We start from the raw sequence: 8,745 nt of genomic DNA on the forward strand, positions 1-8,745 counted from the left end.
TGGTCAGGAAGCCAGAATTAGATTCTCCCCTTCCTTATATGCACTCTTTCGGATTGCCGGGCTTGGAGGTAGTGTACGCTCTTATCCCGGCATCCATTCTGTTCTTCTTCTAGTGCTGTACCCCGACCCGGCTGCCGACCTATGAGGCCGGCAGCCGGGCAGTTGTAGTCCTCTGGTTCTTTTGCTGCCGGCCGGCATCGGTTGTTTACCTTGCCGGCCGGCTAATGTCAGCCCTTGTCTGCCGGTCGCTATGAGCAGTGGCCGGCAGCCGGGTACTACCTTGTGTAGTTGCCGGCCGACATTGGCCGTTGCCGGCCGGCAGTTACTGCCGGCCGGCACATGCATTTGAACCAGAGTTCTGCCGCCTTATAGCTGTTAAGTAGTATACTTTAAAGCTAGTTATGGTGTGTGCCGGCCAGCAAGTGCCGGCCGGCACATAACCTTCTATACTGTGCCAGTATTCTTTAGTATAGCATATATTGTAAGAAGAAAACTATAGTATACTTTTGGTACAGCACTGTGTATTCTAACACTTTTGTGTTATCTTGCATAGCCCTTTGCTGTTGCCTTACAGATAAGAAAGTGAGTTCTTTCTTGTCTATTATCCAGGATTTTAAAATCATTGCTTAGGTGTGAGCTACACCTGTTTCCTCTGGAAACTTTTCATCGGTTATTCTAGAAGAGATTAACCATACGATTTTATTGTCTCGAAGGCTGCAGCAATTGGTTGTGAAGGAAACACAAATGTGTGTCTTTCCTTTCTGAATTGTTATGCTAAACTGAGCATATTCAGTGATACGTAGTTCACTTGATACTCATGGAAATTTCTTCTCTTTACAGGAGGACCCTCCGAAGTGCGGAAGTGTTTTCTGCTACGTCCGCAGTAAGAACCTCTGCGGACATGAGTTTTGTAGGAGGCACGCAGCATGCGCTGTCTCCAAAGGTGATCTCCAGTATTGGGACCCTCAGGTATGTACTGTGTGCACTAACCAGATTACTGAGGCCTTTGATTCCCCTAGGATGGCGGAATCAAGGGATATAGCAAGGAAGAAGCTTCGTACCTGGGTACGGGGGTTCCAGAAGAACACCTCTGGACCTTATCTTCCAAGTGAGAAGATGAGGGCGTATCTTTTCCCTAAGGCATCAGCTGATGTGGTGATTCCCCAGCCTCAAGAGGAGATCCCCCAAGTTCAGACCCAGGTGGATGCTGAAATCGCGGTCGCGTTGCAAGACATCCAGTTGGATGACAGGATGTCTGATGTGGACGAACGTCTGGAGGAAGACCTCCTGGCAGGAGGCCAGGATGAAGCTCAAGCCCCAGACAGTGTAGAGGAAGAGGCCGACGAGGTGTCGGCTACTCCGGTTCAGATCCCGGAGCCTATTCCCTCAACATCATCCGCTCTCCCAGTGGAGCTGGGACAAGCCCTCTCCTCCATTGTTGGAATGATCCAACAAATGCAGAGGGAGAATCAGGAGAAGGCGGCTGCAATGGAACTGCGGATGCAGAGCCTTGCAGCATCACATGGGCCCCAGAAAAGGCTCAATGTGAAAGGACCTTCCCTTGTGCTCAGATATTAACCCATGGAGGTATGCTGAGCACATGCCGATGACGACTGGTAAGATCGTCATCTTGGATAAGTTTGGTTCAGTTCCCCTAGAGGAGGTGGAATTCTGGCCCAGCAAGGCGTCATATCCGGACTGTTACGTCCGGCTGAGGAAGGAACCAGCTTCAAAGGAGGAGACAGAGCCGAAGGAGGTCATAGTGATGGACCATGCTAAGGCTCAAGCTTTGCTTTCATCCTCGATGAAAGAAAGGGGCTTCTCAAACTCAAAGGTAGCTGCATTGAGCAAGAAGCTCCCTTCCTTTGTGTCCTCTCCTGCTAGAGCCTTCCCCTTTTTACAGAAAGGGTTTGCGGCTGTACTAAAAGCAGTCGAGGCCGGCAAGCCTTGCCCCTCCCTGGAGGAGTGTAAACCCTTGTCGCTGGCCCTGCCTATGGACCACAAAGACTGGAAGGACGTCCATCTTACGTTCTCAGTTGGGAAGTTGGAGGCTGATATTGCCGGACGTCAGTTCGGCGAGGGCCTCCCTAAGCTGTCTGACTTTCTTTTGCGGAGAGAGCTCGAGACAAAAGAAAGACTGGCTGCCTCAATGTCTCTTCAGACTACTCTTGAGACGATGGCAAGTGACCCCAAGGTCCATGAAAGGTTCATGGTAGTGGCCAAGACTCATCTGGCCACAGTGACGAAGGATCTTTATAGCTTCGTCAGGGCGAGGAGAGCTTGTAGGGAGTTCGTGTTAACCTCGGCTTCGGTGAGGCACGAGCCAAGGAAACTAATCTCCTCCAACATTTGGGGCAAAGACCTTTTCCCTACCGAATTGGTCAAAGAAGCTGTTGATAAGGCCGCCTTGGAGAATAGAAACCTTCTCCAGAAGTAGGGCCTGGCTAACAAAAGAAAGTCTTCCCCCGGATGAGGGTCCTCAACCAAAGAGAAAGACTATGAGGACTAGGCTACCGTCTCGGCCAGCCAAGCCTCTTAGACAGCAACAGCAACTGCAATTGCCATTGCCTTCAGTGCCCCAGATGGTGGCACTAACCCCGACCACTTTCCAGTGGGTACCCCAGGCTGTGTCGACACAGTCCACGGCATTCACCCCAACGTTCGAAGGGCAGTCTACTTCCTTTCGAGCAAAGCCTAGAGGAGCAGCCAGAGGCTCGTCTAGGCGCCCCTCAAGGGGAAGGGGATTCAGGGGTGGTCGCGGTCAGGGAGGCAAGACCTCAGGACGGCAGTCCAAGTGAGATGATGCCGGTAGGAGGGAGACTAAAGAATTTTCGGGATCGGTGGACCTTCGATCCCTGGGCCCACAGCCTACTCAAGAACGGACTGGGCTGGAGCTGGTACAGCACTCCACCCCCGTGCACTCGGTTTTTCCAACACTCCACTCCCGTTCTGGAGGAGTACGTTCAAGAACTGTTGGAGAAAAAAGTGATCCGAAGGGTGAAGTCCATCAAATTCCAAGGGAGGCTGTCTTGTGTTCCCAAGAAAGACTCGGAAAAGCTCAGAGTCATTCTGGACTTGTCACCACTCAACAAGTTCATAGTGAATTGCAAATTCAAGATGCTAACACTGCAACACATAAGGACCTTACTGCCCAAGAGGGTATTTTCAGTCTCTATAGACTTGTCAGACGCCTATTGGCACGTTCCAATCAACCGTCGACTCTCCCCCTACCTAGGGTTCAGGCTACAACGAAGACTATACGCCTTCAGAGCCATGCCATTCGGGCTAAATATAGCCCTAAGGACTTTCACGAAGCTTGCGAGCGTAGCTCTCAAACAATTACGCCTAAAGGGAATTCAGGTAGTAGCCTACCTGGACGACTGGCTGGTGTTGGCAGCATCCGAGACAGAATGCTTGCAAGCTTCTAGTCAAGTGATCCAGTTCCTAGAGTATCTAGGCTTCAAGATCAACAGAAAAAAGTCTCGACTTTCTCCATCTCAAAAGTTCCAGTGGCTGGGAATCCACTGGGATCTATTGTCACACCGTTTCTCCATCCCGGCGAAGAAAAGGAAGGAGATAGCGGGTTCTGTCAAGAGACTTTTAGATTCCGGAAGGATATCAAGACGCGAACAGGAGAGGGTACTGGGCTCTCTCCAGTTTGCTTCGGTGACAGACCCAGTGCTAAGAGCACAGCTAAAGGATGCAACCGGAGTTTGGAGAAGTTATGCATCAAACGCGCGAAGAGATCTGAGAAGACCAGTTCCGCTTCGGCTACGTACTCTTCTCAGGCCTTGGTCCCAAGCAAGACATCTAAAGAAGTCGGTTCTTCTTCAGCCACCTCCCCCGTCGGTGACGATTCACTCAGACGCCTCGAAGGAGGGATGGGGAGGTCACTCTCATCGGAAAAAAGTCCAGGGGACTTGGTCCATGCTATTCAAGACCTTTCACATAAACTTTCTAGAAGCTATGGCAGTGCTCCTTACCTTAAAGAAAGTCTCCCCGCGTCACTCGATCCCCATAAGGTTGGTGATGGACAGCGAGGTAGTTGTGAGATGCTTGAATCGACAAGGATCGAGGTCACCACCTCTCAACCAGGTGATGTTGGCCATCTTCCGATTGGCGTAAAAGAAGAAGTGGTACCTGTCGGCAGTTCACCTTCAAGGAGTCCGCAATGTGACAGCGGACGCTCTATCCAGGTTCACACCGATAGAGTCGGAATGGTCCTTAGACGCAGGATCATTCTCCTTCATTCTGAATTAAGTCACAGAACTGCAGATAGACCTCTTTGCGACGAAAGACAACAAGAAGTTGCCCCTGTACGTGTCCCCGTACGAGGACCCCTTAGCGGAAGCAGTGGACGCGATGTCCCTCGACTGGAACAGATGGTCCAGGATTTATCTGTTCCCTCCTCACAACCTTCTGTTGAGGGTCCCTCAACAAACTGAGATCCTTCAAGGGGGTAGCGGCAATAGTGGCCCACAAGTGGCCGAATAGCGTATGGTTCCCCCTGTCATTGGAACTGTAGCTGAAGTTTGTACCGCTACCAGATCCAGTTCTGACCCAGCGAGTCCAGAAGTCGACTGTCTGCGCTTCATTACAGAAAACGCAGACCCTGCAGTGCAAATCTACTAGAAGGCAATATGAGTCATCTTGGAGAAAATGGGTGGCCTTTGTCAAGGCGAAGAATCCGCAGGAGATCTCGACAGACTTCTGCTTATCTTTCTTCATCCACCTCCATGGTCAAGGGTTGGCAGCTAACACGATTTCGGCGTGTAAGTCTGCTTTGATGAGACCCATTCTATATGCCTTCCAGGTCGACCTAGGTAACGAGATCTTTAATAAAGTTCCGAAAGCCTGTGCTAGGCTCAGACCTTCAGCACCTCCAAAGCCCATTTCATGGTCTTTAGACAAAGTTCTTCATTTCGCTTCTCTGTTGAGCAATGAGGATTGTGCGTTAAAGGATTTGACACAAAAAGTTATTTTCCTATTTGCACTCGCATCCGGGGCCAGGGTTAGTGAGATTGTAGCCCTCTCGAGAGAGGGAGGTCGTGTTCAGTTCCTGGATGGGGGAGAACTGAACCTGTTTCCGGATCCTACGTTTCTCGCCAAGAATGAGTTACCCACCAACAGGTGGGGTCCCTGGAGAATCTGCCCTCTGAAAGAAGATGCATCTCTATGTCCAGTAGAATGCCTAAAGGTCTATCTTCATAGAATTTCAGACTTCAAGGGTGGTCAACTATTCAGGGGAGAAACATCAGGCTCAAATTTATCTCTGAATCAACTCGGAGCGAAAATCACATATTTTATTCGCAGAGCGGATCCTTACAGTACACCCGCAGGTCCACAATCCGAGGAAAGTTGCCTCATCCTTAAATTTCTTAAATTATATGGATTTTGAACATCTCCGTTCATACACTGGCTGGAAGTCTTCCAGAGTGTTCTTTCGCCACTATGCGAAGCAAGTAAAGGAAGTAAAGAGATTTGTGGTAGCAGTGGGGTCGCGTCGTTAACCCTACTGTTTAACTCTGCGAGGAACAGTGGTTTTAATTGGGACGATTAATTCCAGGGTGAGTGTGTAGTTACATACTGTACTACAAACTAAGTGATGGCACTGAGTTGCCCATAAAGACTGTTCCATTTCCAAAGGTGAACCTAGCATAAGTGCAGACATGTGTGCTGAGCGTTTCTAACGCTAATGCGATTGATTTGTAATACAGACTTTATGACTTTGATACCTCGGTATCTTAAAAGTGGCATTAATGTTTTTTCTCTTTCAGATAAACAAGTTCTGTTTACTATCATACTTATGCTTAAAGTTTTGGGTTATCCTCTTCTTATATATATATAATTGTTGTTAACCTGTCTATTTATTGTCTGTCAATAAACTTGTTCTTGAGAACCTTGCGTCTCCTTCACCTGTGTCAATTTATTGGTATAATTGAGCATTCATTCTATGTACTTTATCTGGGATAATTCTAATAGAATTGTTCCTTTATGCAAGCTATGTTGCATTGGTTTATGCTTTCCCTTAACGGGAGGACTCCGTCCCATAAAGGGACGGTGGCGGTTTTACAAGTTTTTTCCTATGCGGATGTAAACCTTTGTCCAATACAAGTATTGGGCGGAGAACTGGTCGATATTTCATATTGACGCAGGGGTTCTTTACAAACTATGCTTTACTTAATATAGGGTGAGACCACTATATTAGCTTGCCTGGTATTCATACATAGGTATATGTACTCTTCGAGACTTTTCCAGGGTCTAGTAGGACTCTTCCCTGTAGGGGGCAGGAAGCTCTAACATGGTTATAGTTAGTTGAAAAGATGTATAACGGTAACATCTTAGGTCTCTAGGTCTAATCGACCGGGGAAAAATTACCTCCGGGGAGTACGGCACGTTCTGAGAATCCACAGATACAGTAATGCTCTGGTATACTTCCATCGGGACGACATGGCTTGAGCCCAAAAAACGGATTTTGAGCGAAGCAAAAAATCTAATTTTGGGTGAGATGGCCATGTCGTCCTGATGGACCCGCCCTTCCCTTTCTATGAAAGGGCTGTAGGACCCCTCCCTACATACAGTATCTGTAGCACCTCGTGTACGCTACAAGGAATACAGATGGCGCCAGGATTGGCACCAGGCACGCTTACGAAACTGGAGAATAGGGAGCCTTGGGAGCGGCTCCCCCTTTTTCTTTCCCGATTTCGTTTCTTGCCAATTGACCCCTAGATACGTAATCTCTGTTTGGGGTGCAGATTGCCATGTGGCGTGTCAAGAATACGTCCTCTGATATGTCGCGATATCCTCTTTCATGAGGGATATTCGCTCCAGGAGTTAGAATTCTGGTACCTTAAGGTAAATTCTCTGGGAATATCGCCGTAGTTGTAATATACCCTAGGAAGCTACCCAATAGGAACTTCCATCAGGACGACATGGCCATCTCACCCAAAAATAGATTTTTCGCTTCGCTCAAAATCCGTTATATATGCAGTATATATATATATATGTGTGTGTATATCTATCTATCTATCTATCTATATATATATATATATATATATATATATATATATATATATATATATATATATATATATATATATATATATATATATATATATACACAGTATATATATATATATATATATATATATATATATATATATATATATATATATATATATATATATATATATATATATATATATATATATATATATATATATATATATATATATATGTGTGTATGTGTGTGTGTGTGTGTGTGTTCGTGTACCTTACAATTCAATTCCAAAACCATACACCCCAAAGAGAAGTTGGCAGAAGAATGAAAATGGATATAGTGACTCTTCCGAATAATGTCTGAGGGAACACAGAAATCAGGCTGACCCTTTCTCTTTCTTTTTCATTTCTCTTCCCTTTTCCTAATGGGGCTGTCTCTTAGTTTATGGCTCTCGACCATTTCTTCCAGTTGGGGAGACAAGAAATATTCGCAAATTAACGGTAATTTTGTCTAGTTAAAGACCAACGTTTAATTTCTGTAAAGGGAGAAATAGTTATGTAGTTGGGTAGTAGGTTGGCCAGGGTACCAGCCACCCGTTGAGATACTACCACTAGAGAGTTATGGGGTCTTTTGACTGGCCACAGAGAACTACTGTGGATATTCTCTCTGGTCACGGTTCACTTTCCCTTTGCCTACATACACATACACCGAGTAGTCTGGCCTATTCTTTATATATTCTCTTCTGTCATACACCTGACAACACTAAGATTACCAAACAATTCTTCCTCTCTCTGCACTGTAATTGCACTGTATTTTCCTCTTGGTAAGGGTAGAAAAGACTCTTTAGCTATGGTAAGCAGCTATTCTAGGAGATGGACACTCCAAAATCAAACCATTGTTCTCTAGTCTTGGGTAGTGCCATAGCCTCTGTACCAGGGTCTTCCACTGTCTTGTGTTAGAGTTTCTTGCCTGAGGGTATACTTGGGCGAACTATTCTATCCTATTTCCCTTCCTCTTGTTTTGTTAAAGTTTTTTATAGTTTATATATGAGATATTTATTTTAATATTACTCTTCTTAAGGTATCTTATTTTTTCCTTGTTTCCTTTCCTCACTGGGCTATTTTCCCTGTTGGAGCCCCTGGGCCTATAGCATTGTGCTTTTCCAAATAGAGCTGTACCTTAGCAAGTAATAATAATAATAATAATAATAATAATAATAATAATAGAAAAATGCTATAAACTCAAGGGTCCTAACAAAGAAAGCAGCCTAGTGGTGATAATATATTGAGAAGTGAAGAATAAACTGAAAAAAAAAATGTATGAATCAAAATAAATATGATATATTTTATAATATGATATAATATAATATAATATATGATATAATATATCCTACTTCGTACCTGCGAAGAATAATTGTTGTCCCACTTGCTACCATTGATGAATTTAAATTTCAAAACAGAAACAGCATTGTATCAACAAATGAATAAATAAATTAAATTAAACATGTTTAAAATGATAGTAATTGCAATTGATATCAGCAGGTACTTCTGTGCCTGGTAGGCTGCTGGATACCAGTTAGGGTGGGATATAGAGTACTAATACTAGCAAATTATATATATATATATATATATATATATATATATATATATATATATATATATATATATATATATATATATATATATATATATATATATATATATATATTCAAATAAGCCATATATATTTTTGATACATTAATGTCT

This window comes from Palaemon carinicauda, chromosome 10 (genome assembly GCF_036898095.1).
Source record: "Palaemon carinicauda isolate YSFRI2023 chromosome 10, ASM3689809v2, whole genome shotgun sequence".
Taxonomy (NCBI): Eukaryota; Metazoa; Arthropoda; class Malacostraca; order Decapoda; family Palaemonidae; genus Palaemon; species Palaemon carinicauda.